Source organism: Aulostomus chinensis, chromosome 4, assembly GCF_037954235.1.
Source record: "Aulostomus chinensis isolate RoL2024-O1b breed Wild chromosome 4, RoL_Achi_v1.0, whole genome shotgun sequence".
Lineage (NCBI taxonomy): Eukaryota > Metazoa > Chordata > Actinopteri > Syngnathiformes > Aulostomidae > Aulostomus > Aulostomus chinensis.
The window spans coordinates 27728739-27752701 of record NC_141323.1 but is presented as its reverse complement, the minus strand read 5'-3'; the positions used below and the strand labels follow the sequence as shown (position 1 = coordinate 27752701).

The following is a 23963-nucleotide window of genomic DNA, read 5'->3' as shown; positions in this document are numbered from 1 at the left end:
CTCCCCTCTTAACTCTGTGATCATTGCCTCTGTTTCTCTCCCCATGCGCGCTAACTACTCACCTCACAAACCTGCGCCACTAGTCCCACCCCTTACACAGTAACTTTCCTCTCATTGGCTTTTGCGGTCTTAATACACCCAAAGAAAAAACAGGAATGAAATGATTGACAGGTAACAATTGAGGTTACATATAAACACGGCTTCTTCCCTTCTCCTTATTCTCAGATCACTGATCTTTTACAGACTCAGAGAACTTAAAGACCTTTATATGAATTTATTTTTTAACTGTAAATAGTTTTACTTTTTAAATGTTACATATTATATTTATGCTTTTAACCTGCTCACATTATAACCAATTTTAAAGATCATGAACTCTATTTATTTTTGAACTTTTTAACACATCTTTTTATGCTTTTTATGCGATGTAATTTATTAGATTTTTGTACAGGGCTACGTGTTGTATGATAACAAGAGTGTATATTGTTTACAATGTGTTACAGTCAATGGGTGGCACGGTGGTACCGTGGTTAACAGTGTCGCCTCAAAGCAAGTTCAAGTCCTGGCTCGAGCACAGGTTCTTTCTGTGTGGTGTGTGCATGTTCTCTCCGTGCCTGCGTGGGTATTCTGTCTGCAATGGACTGGCTACCTGTCCAGGGTGAAACCTGCCTCTCACCTGAAAGCCACTGGGAAAGGCTCCAGCCTCCCCCTGCAACCCTTAACAGAAATAAGCTGGGATGCATGGAAGTATAGAAAGCGGATACAATGAAGCGCATACAAATTTTTCGAATGCATGAAAAAGTCTCACCTTTTGTTTTTTTCATATTGGTTAGTTTGGAAGCATGGAATTTCTGACAAAGCCTAAGTTTGTATTGTTTATTCACTGATTTTTCTGACAATTTACAAACAAAGCTTTCAAAACTGAGAGGACAAGCAGTGGTGTTTAAGATCAACACCCAACATGGGGCTTGAACCAACAACCCTGAGACTAAGAGTCTCATGCTCGACTGACTGAGCTAATCAGGTTACGTCAGTGTAAGTCCCATAGCATGAAGTGGTCAGAGTGAGAGACTCACAGTCCTGTGAGTGATCACCCACCCATCTATCCATCCATCCATCCGTCCATCCATCCATCCATTTTTCCGCTTATCCTGTTAAGGGTCACAGGGTGGGGCTGGAGCCTATCCCAGAGGGGACATTACCTTGGACAGGTCAGTGGTCCATCGCAGTCCACCGCAGCCAACAAATATTGACAGACAACCATTCACACTCACAGCCATACCTACGGTCAATTTAGAGTTGCATTTCCATTTGCATGTCTTTGGACTGTGGAAGGAAGCTGGAGTACCTGGAGAGAACCAGCACAGGGAAAACATGCAGACACTCTCAGGATTTATTCCAATGAAGCGCCTAAAAAAGGAGTGTTGGAACTCACTCAGATGAATGAGACATTATAAGCCATCAAATATATACATGTAGATATAGTGTTGGAGATCCAAGAAAACAGGGAGAAAAGAGAAGAGAAGAAGAAGAAGAAAAAAACAGCTTCTTTGACCAGATAACATAGTTGTCTATTTCAATGTTTGAGGTCTGAAAAAATAACTGATTAACTGTGAAATGTGATGGACAGGCAAGTACTTACTAGGATCAGGGCAGCTGGAAAATAGGCTCCTGCATCTGTAGGCAATATCAGAGACAAAGAAAAATCAACACAAATGAGCAGGCACTTGAACGATGCTAAAACCACTCTTTTTTAAACAAATACAACCACAGCTTCTGCTCTATGGCCTTAACTACACCGTAATCATGCCATCAGACAGACTCATGCCAGAGCAGTAGCCTAGCACAAGATGGAGGAACGTAATTGCATGTAAACACAGTCAGTGTGCACTCATCTTAATATGAACCGACTTAACTGTTGTGTGACACGTATATTGTGTGTACTGTAAAATGGTTCAGACTATCATAAAGCTTCATGAATTCACAGGCAAAATACAGATGTCGCACACATTAATTTGTGGAGGCTCGAGATGTAAAAAGTAAAGTCAACTCTCTGTGTTTTTTGGATTAATTTGCAAGCATTTTCAACATTTTGGCTAGCTGCTAAATCTGGCTAGCATGATGTGCACCGAGTGTAATTATCAATGCAAATGTGGCAGGATGAGAGGTCCCATCCTAGCAGTGAGACTGGTTGGTGATGCCTGACTTGGCTTGTAGCATCATTAGCCAACCAGTGTGAGGCGCTGCTCTATAAATAGGGGCAGCATCTACCTGGTCAATCTCTTGCTCTTGGGGTCCGCGGTCCTCCCACTTCCTGGTCATCTCGCTTCCGCCTCTGATCGCCTCACGTCTGCCTTCTCGCCACCGTCTTTGCTGGTATGTAGCAGTAGCTCCCTGTAGCTCGTGTTGCATGCTGATCATGCACGTTTTTCATATTCACGTGTTTAATTGTAGGCGTCCGGCTTTTGGGACACGGTCCCTTAATCGCCGCTAGTGGGGAAACCCCCCCCCCCCCCCATCTGACGTGCACAGGCTGTTTGCCACAGCATACTAGCAGTGAAACCCTTTGCTCTGCATGCGTGCGATCTACACCTGATTGGCACAGCTGGTGAGCCGTGACACTGAGGAACAACTAGCTGCTGCTTTGCTACCGGGCGCTGTCTTGCCAGACTATCTTGCTTTGCTAGATGCTCCTGCTTTGCTCTGGCTGCTGTTTGCTACAGACTACCCTGCTTTGCTCTGGCTGCTGTTTTGTTACAGACTACCCTGCTTTGCTCTGGCTGCTGTTTTGCTACAGACTACCCTGCTTTGCTCTGGCTGCTGTTTTGCTACAGACTGTCCTGCTTTGTTACAGGCTCCTGCTCTATTAGCCTGCTCTGCTACTAGCCTGTTCTGCGACCTACTGGCCATCTACACATGTTTTGCTTGTTTGTTTGTTCACTGGAGTGCTCTGCTTCTGTGTTAACGAATTGGAATCCGCTGTGTGTTGAACTGGAGGTTGTTAAAGTAATTCACCTTGTTTAACCAGGGTCTGCCAGATCCTGATGTCCACCGTGTGGCGCCACTGAACTGTACTTCATGGTGCTCTGAAGGTTTGGATCTGCATTGTTTCCCATTCCTCCGCTTGGGCTTCAGGGTGTAGCAAGCTGCTGGACGGCTATCTGTTAGCTCCCTGGTCTAGCAATGGAGAAATGAACTCGTTTCTCGTTATTTTGGGTTGTATTATTTTTCCTTGCTAATTTGTGTTTAATAATTAAATCTTGTTTCTCGAATGAATTTTTAAATTGTGGTTTGGTTCTGGTTTTTGTTTGTTTTTTTTTAGTTTTGGTGTTAAATTATAATTCTTGTCATTTCATTTCAGGTACTGGAAGCTCACGGTCCTGGCGGCGCTTTGCCTCGTGTGCTGTGCACCCCTGTTTTGCTTTAATCATGTGTGTTTTTAAATGTGATGTCCCAATTGATCAGGGTGTCTTCTGCCTTGGGATCCCTCACCCCCACTGGTAAGCTCCAGACTTGTTTAGATTCATTCTTGTTCTCTTTTTAATCTGCTGGCCTGTTTACAATAAAATATTTTTGTCATGGAACCACATCTCCTGCCAATTAGTAAATGAACCTGTGAGTGCCTTTTGGTCGGTACGTTAACTATTTCCTTGGGCAAAATTCCCAAGGTGGCGTTGTCCGGCTTTGGTCACTATTATATTTTAATAAGTGCACCCCCCACTCCTGTGTGTCGCCACACAAACTGGAAACTTCACTTAGCCTCCACTGGCCTACAGACTTTGCGCCAGTGTCTACAATAAATGCAATCGCTACTCACCAAATGACTGTGATTGAGATGGATGACGAAAACCAAGGCTCTGACCTCACGTGCAGATCAGGAGATTCTCCTTGCGTCCATAAGGCAAAGATACTGCATGATACTGTTTTATTTACAGTGAAGTACTGTATTTTAGCATTACAGCATAGTTCTGTTACAGTCATGGGGTGTAATTTAACAGATTCCTATTAGAATTAACGGCAAAGTACTGTATTTTTATAGACGGTGATACTATTGAAATCTTGTAGTAAATTTACAGCAGTGTACAAGTCCCACCGCTTTCATAAAATTCATCACTGGATTCAGGACGACCCCTGCTACTCGGCCCCGGTGGGCGGGAGGAGGCTCAGGCCCAAACAACGCTGACTGCAGCTTTAATTTAATCCTAGGTTTATGGAATACTCTGATAAATCAGTGGTATTTATTTCATTATTTTCATACGAATAAGTTAAGAACAAAATGCCAGTTCATGGTTAACTTAAAATTTACATAATAATTATATTATATTTACATATAAGTATTTGTTTTGAAGAAGATATTAAAATGTATAAAATTTGTTTAAAATTAGTAACTTTCAAAAAAACATCATTTCATGGTGTGAATGTCTTTCAAAAATGTTCAAGTAATTCTATTACGTTAGGTTACGTGCGTGAGTTCATGACCTTTAGTGTTTACACTTCCGGGAGAAACGAGCGCGAGGAAGGAGCATCGTGTGAATGGCGTAACGTTATCGGAGTTTCGAGACTGTGTCGTCGGAGAGGAGTTTTTATCGGTAACGGACTGTGAACTGTAATTGACCGACGTGATCGGACTGCGTGAGACGGATTCTCCGCCACCGATTGTGTTTTGAGCACCAGGCAAGTCCAGTTACAGAAGCTAGCGGGAGCTAGGCTAACGCTGTCCACGCTGAAGGGAGACGCCGCTGCACGGACGGGACAGGAGCTTCGGATAGTCGCCTCGGGAGAGAGTCGTTAACGGAAGACGCGTCACTGCTGCCGACGGAGTCGGAGGACGGGTCGTGGTTGCCGACGGAGCCGGAGGATGTGCCGCTGCTGCCGAGTCACGGAGGTCTGTTGCTGCGGGCTGCTGCGAGCGGGACGGTTGCTGCCACAACGAGCGAGGGATTCATCGGCTGCGGTCCGGTATTGTTGACTTCACCGACACACGGGGGGATCTGGTAAAGGTTTCCATCATGAGCTCCAACTAAAGCGGGCCAACGAAAGTAAACATGAGTGCACTCGAAATAAAATTAGACAGTTGAAGGAAACACAAACAATATACCCCGGGGTTCTTTTTATTCTCTATAGTCTTGTTTGTTCAAGGTTTGAATGTGTTTTTCTGCAAGCTTTTAATACATTTTCTAAACTGAAATCTTGTGTTGTTTCATTGAATTTGTGTGTTGTTACTGAAGCTTTACAGCAGAGTTTAAAGGTCAAGTGTACTCCCCATAGCCTCCATTTGAATATTTAAGAGTGAGAATCATACATTGCCCTAGATTGATATGAATTATTCCAGATGGGACTTTTACCATACAAGATATTTGAAATGAGTTAAAGTGTTCCCTGTAAGCCTAAGGTGGGTTTTAATATTGGAGCCGGTGGTAAAAGGGTTACATTTAGAAATCTAAACCCCTGCTACCATGAGCACACATGGAAATAAAGACTCAACTGACCGCTCAGTCTACTTCAGCTAGCACACTGAACAATACTGTTGTTTACTTGCTAGCTGATAAGTGAGCAGCTGATGTTTGCAATAACATTGAAATAACTAAAAATAGAGTCAATAGCTCAAATCCTATCACCACCAAAGGAGCCACGTCTTTAACACTTCAATCTCATAGCGACTCCTCAGGATTTCTTCTTCTCTCCATTGCATTTTGTAGGAGGCTCCTGCCGGTCCACACTGCCTTCCCCCTAACAGATTCAGCTACTGAGACTAAAGTTCGTTAGTAAGCTCAATGCATTAAAGTGACTTAATATTTGTTGAAAACTAAATAGGCGTGAAGCTGTAACCTCACATGAACACTTGAAGTCTAGATTTCAGCTGCATGTGAAGAAATCAGCATAAAATCCTTGTGTTGGTGTTTAAACCTGGACTACCAGAACCAGGCTAAGAGGTGTTTGTCTGTTAGCTGTGAAGCAAACTGAAACATGAAGGCTTTGAGGGTTTGTTCTCAACACAAAGAGATTCAATGCTCAAACTGCCAACTCTGTTAAAAAAAAAAAAAAACATTTTTACAAATCTCAGTTTATTTCTTCATGAAGATCTTAATGAGGCAATCAGCACCAGAGCACTAAAGTTAAAATTAGTAACACCGTCACTAACGATGGATTTATTTGACCCAATGTAGTTTTCCTGATCAAATATAGTTTTCATCAAAATATATTATTTTTTTTATAATTATTTCCCAATATGCAACGTCACATAAATGAAAAAATGGAGGACCCTATAAAATGACCTGACGTCAGTGTTCAAGGGTGAAGTCATTTTTGGAATGAAGAGTTCATCCAGCTTTTTTTGCCTCGTGTCTCTGAACCAGTTCATTTGTTGTGTCCACGCCGTTCCGTGTTTAACATGTTTTATGTAACATGAATAACATATTAATATACAAATATATACATGACATAAATTATATATAGACACAGATAAACATCAATAACCAGTGAGAGAAGTCATGTGGTTCTCCGACCTCTCTAAGCTGCATCGCCGTGCTGGAGGAGTGCTGACATCATCATTTATGGTTCCTTGCTGGATGAAGGCCTAAACTATGGAGTGAAATCTACTGCCTTGAACTCACTCTTCATTTCTGCTCAGGCTTTTCCTGCCAGCAAGGCAGTGGCAAGAAAAGCAGTCAGCTGATGTCCACAGCTCAACATGAGAAGGACACATTTCTTTTGAAGAAAAAACATTTCAAGGAGTTTTTCCTGCCAATACAGGACAACACCCACTCACAAACCAGTGCTGGACAAGTTCCTTCAAAGCTGTAATGCCTTATTTCTTACTTGTTTCTGTCATTGTAAAATAATTGGTTCCATTACGATTGTGTCTGCCAGCGCTTGGTGACTGTACAGGAGGTCTGTGGACCGCAGGGCCACAACAAGCCCATTTCCTCAACTCTCCATTTAGTACAGAGGTCCCCAAGTATGGACCAGTGAGGATAAATGTGATAGTGGAGAAGTCCTTTTGTTCTTCAACTGGTCCAACTTGATGGTGAGTCTCCTTTTATCAAGGATTACTGAATGCTTGTGTTATTCATGGCATTGTTAACACTTTATAAACCCTTCATTCAGAGCTGTAAAGAACCTTTAACCTCATATCCCAGACATCAAAGTGGGCCACTAACTGGTGAGATGAAGCTATGCTATGCTGCTACATTCTGAAGAGGTAAAGTAGCAGGTTCTGAGAGTGATGGCTAACCTGGATGTGTTCATCTCCTACTTTAATATCAGCGTCCCAACTTGGAGCTCTGACCACCTCCAGCTTTTTGTTCCTGTTTCTGCTTCAGTCAACAGGGAACTCAAACCTGCAATAGAATCATCAACAACAATGGAATAGAAAACAGAGGAAGACAAAATATCATAAACTTACAAAGCTGAGAAATGTTCATGAAGAATAAATGCACACATTATGATTGAGGCCAGAAAGTAAAACTCCACACCAAATGTATTTTGACATGTAGGGATAATGAACTTGAATGTGTTGAAATAGCAGATAAATGAATCGACTATCACACAACAAGATGATGACCCACTACCACAAGATGGCGTCACAGATCCTGATGCTCTGAGCAGGAAACACAGAGCAAAACATGACTAAAAAGCTCCTGTTGTTCCCTCCATGAAAAACTGTGGCACTGATGAGAAGAAGGATCCCAGCGTCCTCTGAGGATCCATCGCCGCACCATTCGGTAGAAGGATGATAGGGTCGGCACCAGGAGAAACCCTTGTGTCTCCGATGCAGGGAAGATGGAGCACTGAAGAGGACATTTGGTGGCGTCCTGAAGAGGACATTTGGTGGAGCCTGAGACAGCAAACATCATGCCGCCCTTCATCAGAAGAACCACAGCACCAGAAGAAAGAATCCTGGCAGTGACGACAGGGAGGATCAGGGTGTCCTCCTCACCACCGCCTTTAAACCTTCAAATGAACTTTCAAAAGCTTCAGAGTGGTGAATGATTTTTTTAAACCATTTTTTTCCCTTTAATTCTCATTTGTGCGATTGTCTGATTCATTAGAAATAAACACTGTCTGCTGGGTTTACATTGACTGTGATTCTCTTTTTTCCATGCAAGTCGAAAGTTATGCCAATAAAAACCAACCAATTACCAACCAAGTATTTGAAGACCAAAGGAAGAACCCCCAAGGTCAGGACCCTGAGATCAAAGTGAGCGCTCTGATCTCAGAGGTTTGGGATATTTCACATCCCATGGCCCTTCAAATAAGAGCCCTGTGTCACTGTCTACAAGTTTTAAACCGTATTTGTTTTTGAAAATTAAAACCAGACGACCACTGTGGTCCTTTTTACACGGTAAGTAAAGCCCAGATGCCATGGTGGACCTGTTAGCACCCTGGACTTTGAATCCAGTGACCTGAGTCCAAGTCTCAGTTCCAGCAGGTTTCCTGCAGCCTTCAGAAGAGCTGCTATGTTTCTCTGTAGATAACTAAGTGATGCTCTCAGCAGGTTGAGGGCACCACCAACAAGGGAGGTTATGAACCTCTGACTTCCTTCTTGTCAAACAGAATACTCATAAGTCATTTGAGTAAAGTACATCATATTCCTGACATCAAAGTAGTTAGTGAAGTGTAGGAAGAAGGTAGGAGATCTCCAACGGGATCCTTCTTTCCTCTGTCCTCCTTGGATCTCAGGGATCATCACAGTCAAGTAAGTAAGCAGTAATTAGCTGATAAATTAAGGAAGGCCTGGCCAGTCTTTGCTCACAGGTCATACGATGTCGTTAGAAAGTCCTGAATAAATCTGGAGTTCCATGATTTCCTTGTGGTTCATGTTCCTTTTGGCAATGTAGTCTGGAACAAGAGCAAGATGAACCTCCAAATAGCAACAGTTTGGATTGCAGGTGATGTCAAGTTGTATTTTGAGGAAACTCCTCCTTCTGTTGGGCTCCATGGTGAAATGGTGAGCACTCTGGACTCTGAATCAGTGGTCAGAGTTCAAGTCTCAGGGGGACCTTCCTTTCTGGAATGTGTCCCGTGGAACAAACTGATAAAGAGATATTATGAGGTTCTAATGTTCTGGTTCATTTCTTGTCCTTTAGAAAAATGAAATTCATTTCTTACTGCCATGAACACAGACTGTGTGTTTAATGTTAACAATAAATGCAACAACTCAGGAGCCAGTAGCTCCTGTGGAAAAATTCTACTTTGTCAACGAATTAATTAATTTCATATTGCAGTCTGCAACTCTAAGTTTCTGTCAGAATGGCCGAGCTGTCTAAGGCGCTGCGTTCAGGTCGCAGTCTCTCCTGGAGGCGTGGGTTCAAATCCCACTTCTGACAAAGGATGTTTTCTCCACATTCCTATGCATCCACAATAGAAACTTCCAAACCAAGTTGAAGCTGCTCTCCACTGATGGGAGTGAGTGGTTGTCTGCCAAAGTGGGTTGAACTGGCAGCAGAGAAGGCAAACGAGTTTCCCTGTGACATTCCAACATGGGCCTGGTTTCCTCCAACATGGAGCAGCCACCAAAATCTAACTACAAATGTTGGATCAAAGTCTACTGAAGAAATGCATTTTCTTTCAATTCACATTTTGTCCATTAACTTCATAATCAGAGTCACCATCTCATCACATGACTAAAGTTTGGGTTCTGTATTGGTGGTAAAATATCCTTCCATGCCCCTCACTAGTTTGCACACAGAAAAGCATATTTTACTGGTTTCAAATCTCTTAGCGTGTTCTCTCTCTTAAACCAGCTGTGGCAGCTTTCATTGTGTGATTTATTTTGAAATATAAATATGGAACAGAACCATTGGAATAAGATGTCAGGACATTTGAAGGAATGTAAATCTCCCTTTGAAATGTTGCAGTGTGCAGCTGAGGCTCTCTGGCAGTGGCACAAGGAGCCACAATGGCAGAACCTGGACCCTCCTGGAGGAGAACCACAGGTGAGGGCCTTCTTGGCTCCAGATTGATGGAAATCAAGTGTCTGAGGCTGTTAGCAGCCATGAAGTTGATCTGGTTGGGCACTGGTATTTTTTCCTTGCTGCAGCTCAGGAGTGATTCAGGAGAAGAGTTTCAGAACAGCCAAGGTTGGGGACTGGAATTTTAAAATTTCCCCTGGAACCAGACAAACTTGGGAGGTAAAACCTCCAATCATAGCCACTCAGATGCAGCAGCAGAAAGAAGCTGTCATCTACCCTGACAGTCAGAGCATCAAGTCAAGAAAACATCAACCATCTTGGAGTTCCAAACCTTCACCTGTCAGATTCAGCTACTTCTTATTGTGGGACTTTAAATTTGAACACAATGGAATTTGGACAAGGAGTTTTCCTTCAAGTCCAAACATCATCGTCCAGCCTCCAATGAGAGGTCCATCAGTTATCATGGGAGCCACATGTGGAGTCTGGATTCTTTTCTAGAATGAGACGGCAATGACAGTCCTGCCAAGTGACATCACTGACATGAATGGATGACTTCAGTCACATGACTGGATGACTTCAGTCACATGACTGGATGACTTCAGTCACATGACTGGATGACAGTGTAGATGCCAATGTAGAGGTTGGGGAAACAGTCTCTGAGAATCCAGCTTGAACCAACGCCCTTCTTTTTCTTCAAAAACCCAAACAGCGACCATCAGTCTCCCTCCAATCCTGTACTTGGGTTCAATGTTGTTGTTCCATTTTGCAGCAGTAGGTGTCGCTGTGATACCAGGTTCAGTTCAAGAGTCCCAACTCCAGCTCATGTTGGTGACCTCAGTGGCAGGGTAAAATGGCGCTTCAGTGGATCATGTGGATCAACTCATGTCTGTCCTCACTGCTCCACAGGTCTGTCAAATGTTCTGTAAAATAGTTTGACCACAGCAGAGATGCTAGATTAGGAGTTGATGGGAGTTGTTGCAGATACCAGTGTCCAAAGTCCAGCTTGAACCCAGTTTGTGCCACTTATTTGTCAAGCTAGCAGAGATTCTTTTTGACAAGAATTTTTACTTTCGTCTTAGTTATCGTCAGTCATCGAAGACTGGATTCAGTTAAATTCCCATCTTAGCCTTTTAGTTTAGAACAGTTTTAGTTAAAATTTAGTCTTTTGTCTTAAGTTTTAGTCTCATTTTAGTCTGAAGCAATGTTTTATTTTCCTGAGATGTTGCAAAGGGATATGTGATGTTCTATAAAACTCCATACAAAGCAAACATGAAACTGTCATTTAAACTGAGATTGAAGCACATTGCTCTTGTCAATAAGGATCATGATCATAATAATGAAACGTCAGAAGCCTGTTAGAAAAAGTGCAAGTTCTTGTTTATTTTCTGTATTTGACTGACAAGCCACAAGAGTAAAGCTCCAGCTGCGGGATGGCGGGCCTTCAGGTGTCTTTTCAAACTGGTCGTGTTTTTTCCACTAATCTAAGATCCACAACGCTCCCCATCCTTGTCAGGAACAACACACTCCGTCTTCTGTTCAGCAGGATGATAACAGAAATGCGTCCATAAATCCGCTCGTCTTTTTCTTCCAACTTTCCACGCTGCCGCCACAGGTGAAGGTCTGCTGCTCGTCTACACAGCGTCTCTGCAACGTGCACTGACACACCGCGGAGGGCGGGGCGGGTGTGGGGTCGGGGCCGCCAATCAAAAAGTCAGACTGAGAGGTCAAATGTGTTTTGAGATGATTTATTGGTTCAAAAGAAAAGAAATCAAGGCATTAAGGATGGTTGTAACCCTGAGAATCCGGCCGGCCGCCGTCATCCTTTTCATCACGTTTTTACTCGTCAGCTTATAGTGAACAGTGATTTTGTTTTAATTTTCGTTGTCAGTACTTATTAGTATAGTATAGTATTTAAGTTAAATAAAGTGTAGTCAATGAAAAATTTTCCTTTCAAAATTAACACTGCTGCCAAGCTAAAGTGACTTCTGTCAACAAAGGTAAACACACAAAAGGATATTTCTACTGTCAGTTCAAGATTTTTATCAAACTCCTTTTTCATAGCTTCAACCTTCCTCTTGTGTTAGCTTTCTGTTCCCATCTCTGATGTTAACAGGTCAGTTTTGACCCACGTCCTCAATCAGCTGTCAAATAAACTAAAACAATTTTCTATCATCCAAGTTGTTTCCCATCTCTTGGTTACCTTGTTAGGCTTCCTTATCATGGAAATATTGATTTGAATATTTTGTTGTGGGCCTCTGGACCTTTTTTTTAGTCAGTAAACCCTCGATTTCAGTTAAAAAAATGATAAAATGAACCTCAAGAAAATCATAGATATAAAGAAAAGGTTGTTGTGTTTCCTGACCATTACTGAGGGGTGTTAGAACACATCTCTGACATGGATTGGTTTGATTTATTCTTCATTTTAACATTATTAACTATTGTAACATCCATGGTGTTATGGGTCAGTTTCAACCCACATATATTTACTTCAAGAAAAAGGAAAAAAGTCTCTTTTTCAGCAACAGAACTTTAATACAAACACAAAATGAAAAGCAGAACAGGCCAGAACCCAAAATATGGATTTGCAAGGTCAAACAAACAACAACCGGTCAAGCAAATCAAACCAACAGAAACCAACTACTGGTTCAAAACCATTAAAAAAGAAAAACAGAGGAAAAGTCTCTGTGTGTAAGAACATGCATGTGTATGTGTGTGTGTTTAGATGCGTGTGTGTCAAAAACTGACAACATGAGCCAACAGTGGTGGTGTCTGTCAAAGAGGTGGAGCTCTGTCCTTCACCTGCAAGATTTCAGCAGGCAGCTCAGGTCTAGTTTTCTTCACTGTGCCACCATGATAAGTTTCCTCCTGAGAAGTTCTTGTCCAAGGTCATAGCTGGTAAAAGAATTGTCACAGTGATACTGGGACCCTGCAGTCCAGTCGTCATATCCAGGACCACACTGGACATGGCCGTCTTTGTTTGTTTTGTTGTTGTGCAGGTCGATGGGAAAACGAGGCCAAATTAGGATCCCCTGAAGCTCCCATGACTGGGAGAGGAGCTGCTGTCAGTGGGTTGCTGACAGTGCACTTCTGACTTCAGGTTTGGCTCTAATTGTTTCTTTATCATCTTATTTTGATCACTGGGTCCAGACAGACCCTCACTATTTTATCGTTCAGTGAAAAACATTTGTTTGTTTTATTTTGTTGAACTAGAGGTTCCTGCCAAAGTCAGAAAGCCTTGATGCAATAAACAAATTGATGTGCTTCTTTGATGCATTTAAAACCTCCAAACAGGTCACACAGGAGGAAGGTGAAATCATGTGACCATCATTCTAACAGCTGTTGACCTTGTTTGAACTATTTGATGGTGCTAAATATTGACAGCTTGCTAACGTTAACTAGCTAACGTTGCTAGCTAGCTAATATTATTTTCTATCTTCAGGCCTAAATTTGGGATTGATTGTGAAAATTGTTCTCCTCACCTTTGTCAGCACCAGGTTTTGTCTTGATGATGTCATTGTAACTGCCTTTCTGATTCTAAAATATAATGCATCCAAGAATAAAAATGTAAAACTGCCCCTCCATGGAAATATCATATTTAATATATTGCAATATTCTTTTCCAGTATACTTCACAATATTTTTGTTTTATCAGAGAGACTTTAATGTCTGTCTTTGATTTCTAAACTCTGACTCTCCTGTTATTGGTGGTGACTGAATTCTACCACCTGACAGACTGGGAAGGCTCATATTTGTGATGGATCCATAAATACATGAAGGTCTTCTTTCAATGAATTGGCGTGAAAGAACTTGTTATTTTGTTCGTAGTTGTCATGGTGACTCGTGGTGTCGGGGCTCCACTGATGATGGCATTTTGTCGTGGTTGTGCACGTGTGCAACTCAAGGTGAACGTACTTACAGTTGATTGAAGCAACTCAGATCAGCTGTTCTGGAACCAGATACTCAGTTCTGAAATAAGAACAAAAATAAACAGGATTATTTCCACCTCATACTCCTGCATATTCAAGTGAACAGGGAACACAAATTCATGCACAACTTCTCCTGTGTGTTCATCCACAGTCACTAAACAACAACCAAACCAAACAAAAGGGGGTTTGCTAGCGTGGCGTGCTGAGGTAGAAAGGAGCTGTACAAATTGAGTCCTTTTACCATTTCTTTCCCAGCTGCGTCTAGCGGTGCTGTCGTCACTTCCTGTGACCGTGGGAGGAAAGGGGTCCCCCTTCAGAATAAGTTTTATATCATTGTTACTTCCTCTTCAACATGCGTTTAGCAGACCAACTCACTAAATATCACAGTGAGGTAGTGTGGCCGAGCGGTCTAAGGCGCTGGATTAAGGCTCCAGTCTCTGAGGAGGCGTGGGTTCAAATCCCACCACTGCCATCGTATCCTAGGTCACTGTGATGTGTGGCAGGCCTCTCTGGGCTGGAGGGGTTGGGTGCTTTTATCACTCGTGGGAAGAAAATGTCCTGAACTTGAGGAGTTCTCCTCATCTTCAACTGTCCAAAACAACAATGTGCAGTAACGCTGAGCTGCCTTCAAGCCAACAACATGGGCACAGTGTAACCAGAGCCACAGGCTCCTCCCAGTATATGCAACACTGCCAGTGACCTCTGTATTATGTCCAGAAAATGAATGAGAGAGACGGGAGCGTCAACCGAACATTTAGTTTCTTCTGCCAGTCACTCTTACAACCCACACACACCAACAAAACAAAAGCACACTTCCTTAATGGAACTTCAACATAAAAGTACCTTTCTTTTGTAACTGCCATTGTTCCTTATTACTAAGCAGTGACAGCCACCTCCTATGTACAAGACTGTCAGTGCATATGTAACATTTCCCCCCCCCACAACAAAAGCATAGAACATCTAATTGACCGGCTCACACTAAAAGCAACAGAGTCTGTTTTATGTATGGAATTCTGTGACAAAGTCCTTCAAGTAAACAGGGCGAGCCCCGTGCCTCACTGGACGGCCTTCTTCGACCTCTGGCTGAGGCCTCTCAAAGATGGCCGGGGGAACCACCCGGGCTGGTCCTGGAGCATCGTTGAGCACCGGCTGAGGACCAGGAGGATGATGGTAAGTGTCCATATGAGGCGCAGGTGGCAGGACTGCTGGATGTGCGTCGTGAACCCCTTCCCCTGGGCGTGGCACTTTCTTCAATCGTTTCGCATGCCAGCGAGACTCATCGCTGAGCATGAATGTGGCTGGACCCAGCTGGCGACGGATTTGGAGAGGCTGAGACCAGTATGACGCCATCTTGTTGCACCGGTGGGGCCGCATAGCTCGGACCCAGTCACCGACTCGGAGAGCGGTCCCTTTAACTCTGCGCTTTTGGTTGAAGTGCTTCTGCATTTGACGCTGGCACCTTTTGACGGACGCTTTGATTTGCGCATGGGAGCGGCCAATTGCAGGTGTTGCTGTGCCTTGCACCCTGAGTCTGTCGAGCGGCAGCTGCATTTCTCGACCCAGCATTAGGAATGCTGGAGAGGCTCCAGTTGTGGCGTGTTGGCTAGCCCGGTAGTGCATCAGGGTCTGAGTGAGTGCAGTCTGAAAACCACACCCCTGGGCCATGTGTGCCCGAATGCCATTCTTCAGACTTTGATTAAGGCGTTCAACGCCCCCATTTGCCTGGGGATTGTAGTAGGCAGTGCGGATGTGCTTTATCCCCCTCTCCCTGAGGAACGCTGAGAAGTCTGCGGAGACAAACTGGGGCCCGTTGTCCGTCGTGATGGCCCGAGGCAGACCCCAGCGTGCAAAAAGTCCCTCCAAGACATCTGTGACGACCCGGGTTGTAACGGTGCCAGTCGGGAACACCTCAGGCCACTTTGAGTGAAGGTCGTACAGGACCACCAGGAAGCGCTGATGGTGAGGGATCCCTCGTCCATGGAGCTCGCCGCAGACGTCAAGCTGAAGATGGTCCCACGGGCGGGAGGGACATGGCACTGGTTGTAGGGGCGTTGGCGCTGGAGGTCCGGTCTTGCCGCTGACCAGGCATGGTGCACAATCCCGAACCAGCGCCTCTATGTCACGGTCGATGCCAGGCCACCAAACCAGGTCCCTGCACCGCTGCTTGAGCTTCACAATGCCGAGGTGTCCTTCATGCGCCATTGACAGCACACGCCCACGCAGTGATAGGGGGACCACTGTGCAAAGGCCCCTGGACACACACACATCGCTCCAGCAGGAGAGTTCGTCACGGACCCTGGAAAATGGGGTGAGCTCATCAGGGACTTTAGCCGGCCATCCTGAGCGTATGTACGTGCGTAGGGTGGTCAGCATCGGGTCGCACTCCGACTCCTTCTGGAGCTCCTCCAGAGACACTGCTGGCTGGAGAGGTGGGTAAAGCATCTGGACGAGGTCCGGTTCTGAGTTGTTAGCCTGCGAGACGACTGGCGCTGGGCCATCAATAGACCGTGAGAGCAGGTCAGCGACCACGTTGTCCCTCCCTGGGGTAAACTTTGGCTCGTAGTCGTACTTCCTCAGACGTTCCGCCCACCTGTGCAGGCGCAGGGGCTTGTGGCCTGAGCCCGAAGTCATCAGCGGGGCGGTCAGGGCCTGGTGATCCGTTCGAAGGACGTAGCGGCGCCCGTACAGGTAGAGATGCCACCGTTCCGAAGCCCAAACACACGCAAGTGCCTCGTGTTCACCCACGGAGTAGCGCTGTTCTGTTGGCGTCAGAGCCCTGGAGGCAAAGGCGACAGGTCTCTCCACCCCACCCTGCAGCTGCAACAAGACCGCTCCGATGGCCCGAGCTGAAGCATCACAAGTGACAAACGTCTGGCAGTCCGGGCTGAAATGGGTCAAAACGGGGGGCGTTGTGAGCTGCTCCTTCAACGTCCGCACCGCCTCCGAGCATGCAGCCGTCCAGTCCCATGGTTCGTCCTTCTTGAGCAGCTGGCGTAGGGGAGCAGTAGTCTGAGAGTAGTGTGGCAGGAACCGGAGGTAGTAGGCAGTCATGCCCAAAAATGAAGCGACCTGGGAGGCTGAGACTGGCTCCGGAATCTTGTGGATGGCATCCACATTGGACTGGAGGGGAGAGATCCCTTTGGCTGACAGACTGAACCCCACAAAGTCGATGGCCGGCGCAGCAAAACAGCACTTTTCCACATTCAGCGTCAGGTGGTTCTCCATGAGAGCCCGGGCCACTCTCTGAAGGCGTCTGTTCTGCGTGTCCATGTCTGCAGCATGGACCACGATGTCGTCAAGGAAGATGGCCACCCCAGGTATGCCTGCCAGGATGGTGGTCATGACCTTCTGAAAGCAACTTGGGGCAGAGCTCAGGCCAAACGGCATCCTCGTATACCGGAAGACCCCGGCGTGCGTGACAAAAGCCGTAAGGTCTCTGTTCGCTGGATGAAGTGGCACCTGCAGATAGCCCTGGCGTAGGTCGAGCTTCGTGAAGACTGTAGAGCCGTAGAACAGTGCTGTGAGCTCTTCCGAAGTTGGCAGCGGGTACCTGTCAGGGATGACGGCCTTATTCACCAGACGGAGGTCCACACAAATCCTGATCCCTCCGGATTTCTTTCTTGCAATGACGAGGTTGGAGATCCATGGGGCGGCATTCACTTGTTCAATGATCCCCAACTCCAGGAGGGACTCCAGCTCCCGGGTGACATCATCTCTCAAAGCAAGAGGAATCCGGCGCAGGGGCTGGACCACTGGTGAGACATCCGGGTTCACCAGAGGCCTGTGAGTGAAAGCCGTGGCACAGCCCAGACCGTCAAAAAGGGCAGGCCACTTCTGCTGCCAGGCGGAGTCAACGTGGTTAATGGGGGAGCCAGCGTCATCCGTCAGTGTGAATCCCAGGCCCGTGAACAGGTCCAGACCTAGGAGGTTAGCCCCTCGTTTGGCAATATGAAAGGGAAAGGACGGTAAGTGCTTGGAGCCGTAGTGAACTGGGATGCGAAGCACACCCAGGACGTCAATCCTGGAGCTGTCGTAGCCGCACAGAGCGGCAGCAGGCTGTTCCAGTGGTAGGTGTGAGAAGAAACGGTAATAAGTGGAGGCATTGAGGAGAGAGGCAGCCGCGCCCGTGTCCATCAGTAACGGAAGCGTCACATCGGCCAATTGCACTGAGCACGTTTTGAATGCAGCCCGCGCTGTAGACACATTCCTAATCTCTGTGTGGCTGTTGTAAGCAAGGGCGGGCCCTCTGGTGGTTGGCAGAGGTGCTGGGGAAGAGCGGCACATCTTGGAAAAATGATTTTGTTTTAAACAGTTTCTGCACTTTTGCCCTCTGGCAGGGCAATTTTGTGCCCCAGAACTGTGTGAGGTGGAGCCACAGTTGCCACAGACACGCTTTCCACTCTGCCTCCGTGCAAGTTGCACCGGGAAACTGTCTTCCGAGTGATGCTGGCCATCGTCGGAGCGATCACTGTAGTCAGCGTAATACGCCGGCTGTAACTGCTGCGCGGGTCGGTCCGCCAGGGGGCGCGCATTCGCCAGCAGCGCCGTGCATTCAACGGCCGTCTCAACTTGCAGCGCGATTTCCACCGTTCTGTCCAGCGTCAAACTGTCCGGTTCAAGCAGCAGCTTCTCTCTCGTCTTTTCACACAGCACTCCCTCAATAAACTGGTCTCGGATTATTTGTTCCAGCAGCGCGCCGTAATCGCACGAGCGGGCCATGTCCCTCAGGTTAGTGACGTAATCTCGGACCGACTCACCGGGTCTCTGTAGTCGCTTTCTCAGTTTATAGCGCCGAAGCAGGATTCTCTGTTGGCCGCTGAAGTGTTCCGTCAATAGACCCACAGCTTCATTATACGTCGCTGGCGAGCCCAGAGTGCGAAAAATCCGCTGCCCCTCCACGCCGAGACAATGGCGCAGGAGTGCCAACTTCCTTCTGTCAGGCATGCCTTCACAGCCCAAAGCGTCCAAATACACCGCAAAGTTCTCCATCCAGTTCCCCCACGCAACTGGTGGGTCGCCGGGCAGTGCAAGGAAAGGCGCAGGTGGGGGTAAATTTATACTAAAATCAGCCATCCTCGTCGCCAATATTATGTCCAGAAAATGAATGAGAGAGACGGGAGCGTCAACCGAACGTTTAGTTTCTTCTGCCAGTCACTCTTACAACCCACACACACCAAAAAAACAAAAGCACACTTCCTTAATGGAACTTCAACATAAAAGTACCTTTCTTTTGTAACTGCCATTGTTCCTTATTACTAAGCAGTGACAGCCACCTCCTATGTACAAGACTGTCAGTGCATATGTAACACTCTGCTTCAGTATAACGGAGACTCTCCAAACTGAAGCTGATCCAGGACCAGCTCAGGAGGAGACATGGAGAAGACAGGCTCTCTGATTTCATGCTGCTGTCTATTGAGAGGAACATCCCAGTTGACTCAAACAAGGCTGCTGATGTCTTCAAACCCAGGACCAAAAGAAGAATCCTCCTCTGAGTCCACAGACCTGAGCATCGCTGCTCTGACTACCACGTTACCTCCTGGTTATCAGTGTGAAGTCAATGGTGAGGTAGTCAGTTGTTCCTGGTGTTTTATTCCAGAGGCCTGGTAGTTAAACACTGAATTCAATAATTTTAATTCTTTACTTGAAGTTTCATGCTGTTTTGCTGGAAATGTTTGACAACTTCTTGCATGTTGGTGCCCCATCACACAAAAAAGGTGCAGTTGTACTCTTTTCACCTCTGACCCACAAACATTCCACCAGTGAACGTCCAGAAATTGAAACATAAACAGTTCAGCAACAACAAATTCTTCAAATCCTCCTCTGAAATCAGAGATGAATCTTTACCTGCTTAGGCCTGCTTCAGAGCAAATTGTGAAACCTTCAACACTCACATTCCTGTTCTTGTCACAATCCTGCTCTTCTAAATCAAGGCCTGTTCAATAAATGGTAGAGCAGAGTGGAGCAGAGGAAGCGTGCTGGGCCCAGAACCCAGAGGTTGATGGAACAAAACCATCCTCTGCTGAAAGAAAGGAGCAAAATAAACCTGATTGTTTTGAAATGTGAATCTGTTAAAAAGAGGTGGAAATGGTGATGTAGTCAGTTGTTCCTTTTGTTTTATGACAGAGGCCTCATTGTTAATTAAATAATTTCAATTCTTTACTTGAAGTTTCACTGTTTCATTCAAAATGGATGACAACTTCTTGCATGTTGGTGCCCCATCACACACAACAGGTGCACTTGTACTCTTTTCACCTCTGACCCACAAACATTCATAATCTTCCAGTGAATGTCCAATTATCTTCTGAAATCAGTGATGAATCTTTACCTGCTGAGACTCATTGTCTATGACTGTGACTAGCATGTGCTAGCAGAATACAGCACTCCTTCTTCATTGTCTGTCTTTGTCTCTGACCAGCTCTCCTGCTCTCTTTCCTCCTACCAGTCAAAGCAGACATCTGCACCTACTGATCTTGGATCTGCTGCCCGTTCCTGCCTAGTAAAAGAAGGAACCAGAACCTGGTTCTACAGGCTGAATTAACTCCAGGACGTTGGCCAGCCATGTCAGTTGAAACCTTATTTGTCCAAATAGAGAAAAAATCTGATTGTTAATGAAAGATGTCATCATGGCTTTGAAACTATGGTTGGGGACAAACCAACATGAGCACATTCATGGAAGAATAGCAATAAAAACAGGAAGTGTTAGTTAGCAAGTACTCACCAGTCTTTCTTTTGGACCTAAACACCTCAGGGACACACTCTCTAATCAGATCACTACTCTCGATGGCATCACCTTGACCCCGAGTACAACTGCAAGGAACCTTGGGGTCATTTTTGACCAGGACCTTTCCTTCAGCTCCCACATAAAGCATGTGACCAGGACCGCCTTCTTCCATCTGCGAAGTATCGCTAAGATTAGGAATATCCTTTCCCAGAGTGATGCTGAGAAACTGGTGCATGCATTTATCACTTCTAGGCTGGACTACTGCAACTCTCTCTTGTCAGGATGTCCTAAATACTCTCTAAAGAGTCTCCAGCTGGTCCAGAACGCTGCAGCAAGGGTTTTGACGGGAGTTAAGAAGAGAGAACACATCTCTCCCACTTTAGCTTCTCTCCACTGGCTTCCTGTAGGATCTAGAATCGACTTCAAAATCCTTCTGCTGACTTATAAGGCTCTTAATGATAAAGCTGCATCATATTTGAAAGAGCTCATTAGTCCCTACTGTCCGACCAGAGCACTCCGCTCCCAGAATGCAGGTCTTTTAGTGATTCCCAGTATCAATAAAAACAGACTGGGAGGTAGAGCCTTTAGTTACCGGGCTCCTCTACTTTGGAACCAGCTCTCTCCATGGGTCAGAGAGGCAGACACTTTAACTACGTTTAAGTCCAGGCTTAAGACCTTCCTCTATGACAGAGCCTTCAGTTAGGACTGGTTCAGGTAGCTCTGAACCATTGATAGCTATGCTGCTACAGGCTTAGACTGCTGGGGGACACATCAGGTTACATGGAGCCCTTCCCTCCTCTCCTCTCCTCTCCTCTCCTCTCCTCTCTTCTCCCCCCCCCTCTCCTCCTCTCCCCCTCTCTCCTCCTCTCCTCCCTGCACATTTTTGGAACTGTATTTCCATTACTTGTTGCACTTTGTAGTTTGGCCTTGGTGTCTCGCAGTCTCTCTGTTTCCACAGATCCACCAGAGCTCCAACCGCCGCCTGCATCGCCCCCCCACCCCCCCCCTTTTATTCCCTACTGTTACACCGGCCTGCGCTCCCCTTCCATGAACCAGTCTGCCATCCAGTCCCCCATCAAGCTGGCTTGCTCTCCCTTCCTCCCCTTCCAGAAGCTTCCTTCTTCAACTGTTAACATTTCCGTGTTTCCCACATTTTGCATTGTAAACTGTTTTCTTGTCTGTAGCAACATCTACTGCACGTCTGTCCGTCCTGGGTGAGGGATCCCTCCTCTGTTGCTCACCCTGAGGTTTCTCAGATTTTTCCCTGTTAAAAGGGTTTTCTATGGAGTTTTTCCTCAGTCGATGTGAGGGTCTAAGTGCAGAGGATGTTGTTATGATGCCATGTGAAGCCCTTTGAGACAAACTGTTTGTGAGAACGGGCTCTACAAATAAAATTGCCTTGCCTTGCCTTTCACTATCATACTTGATTCTAGTGGAAAAAAATGGCTGCAGCTGACTGTGCTGCCTGGTGGTGGATCACTCTTCGCCATCCTCACAGGCCTTGACGGAACCAAAAAGGCGAGTTCCTAGAGAAAATCTTCCAGGGGGTCCAGGTTAAAGCGGTGCCCCAGCTGGCACCAGGATCTGACCCAGGTCCTGCATGTGAGATACTGTCAGTTCTGTTCTGCCCTGCTCACAACCACAGGCTGGTGTTGAGGCCTGCAGCAACCAGGGCCCCAGTCACCAAGTGTATAAAGGCTGGTCATTGTGGCAGTGGGAGGAGTCAAAATGAAGACAGACCAATGTGAGCAGGACGTGACTGCAAAAGTAAGAAGAACTTGACCATGTTTCCTACAGTACCCAGGAGGCTTGGTAGTTGTTGAAGGAAGCTCCAAAAGCAAAGAGCAGACAGCAGGATATAAAAAGAAAAGATCCAGACAATAAAACTACAAGTAGAAACAAGATGAAATACTAAAAGCTTTGGAAAGATACTCCAAGGTTGTATATACATTATTATATACACTACTATTCTCCATGACTTCTAAAGAGGGAAAGGAACAATTAGAATGTGGATCATATCAGCTGATTCCATCCCTCCATCCACTTTCTATTCTTATCCTTTAAGGGTCAGGGGGGGGGCGGGCGATCCCAGGTGACATTGGGCAAGAGGCAGGGTTCACCCTGGACAGGTCACCAGTTTATCAGGAGAAATGAGGTGGTCGGTATCATGCAACCTAAACTAAAACTTTAGTCAGATCAAATTCAGATTAAAGCAAGAGTCTCCAGATCAAAGTCAGAATTCCTGATGATGTCATCAGGGTTTTGACAGTAACTAGAATTCTGTCTTTGATCTCAGGAGGACAAGAAAGAAACGCAATTGAGAAAAGTATATAAGACCACGGTGGCATGATGTTGCAGTGGTTAGCACTGCGGCCTCACAGCAAGAAGGTTCTGGGTTTCTGGGGGATCTCCCATGGTGCACTGGTTCTGAGTCCAGGCTCGGGTGCAGAATCTTTAGATGTGTAGAGTCTGCATGTTCTCCCCATGCATTCGTGGGTTCTCTCCAGGTACTCCGGCTTCTTCCCACCATCCAAAGACATGTAATTTGGGAAGAGGCTGATTGGACACTCTAAATTGACCGTAGGTATGAATGTGAGTGTTAATGGTTTTTCATCTCTGTATTGTTGGCCCTGTGATGGACTGGCGACCTGTCCAGGGTGAACCCTGCCTCTCACCTGTAGATGCTGGGATAGGCTCCAGCCCCCCTGCGACCATTAATGTAGGTGTTTTGTTAATTGCATGCATCATGAAATTATTGTTGGTCACTTTTCTAGCAACAGTCTCACAGTGGCAAGACAAAAACACTTCCACGTTGACAGTTTGTTCAACACCAAACTTTATTCAGTACCATGTTGTCAAACACTGGAACATCCACAGCACCTGAACAGGGACTTGAACCCTGGACCCTGAGATTAAAAGTCTGATTTTCTAACATCTGAGCTACTCAGGCTCGTTCTACAGCATTTAGACAGGAAAAGAAACACCTGTGAAGGTCAAACTGCTGCTTTCTTGACTTGTTCAATCCTCCATGTTAAAGTCCACCATGCTTTTGATTGGCTCTGATTCTCTGTGGCAAAATCCAACAAGAGGCTCCAAAAATGTCTTGAATGTCATAAGAATGCACAGGACAAGATGGTAGTTTCCTTCATGTCTGCAGTTCCTCCACTGGAAAGTAAAGTCAATGCTGTTCCTCTGCTGAAACCTGGGATCGGACCAGGGACCTTTAGATCTTCAGTCTAACGCTCTCCCAACTGAGCTGTTTCAGCTCTGAGTGAGGGCCCTGCTTCTCTCATTTTATAATCTCTTCCACTCTCACTAGAACTTAGAGAGGATTTGAGCTTCTGAAGTCATGACACATTGAACAGTTCTACAGGACCATTTTTGATGAATGTCTGAATCACACAAG

The 23963-nt window shown here is 45.8% G+C and overlaps 1 non-coding gene across 1 annotated transcript; it reads left to right on the top strand.

The window, feature by feature from the left end:
• Positions 1–14226: 14226 nt before the first annotated feature.
• trnal-aag (transfer RNA leucine (anticodon AAG)) lies at positions 14227–14308 on the top strand. The gene has a single exon. It is a non-coding gene; the product is annotated as a tRNA-Leu (tRNA).
• The last annotated feature ends 9655 nt before the right edge of the window (positions 14309–23963 follow it).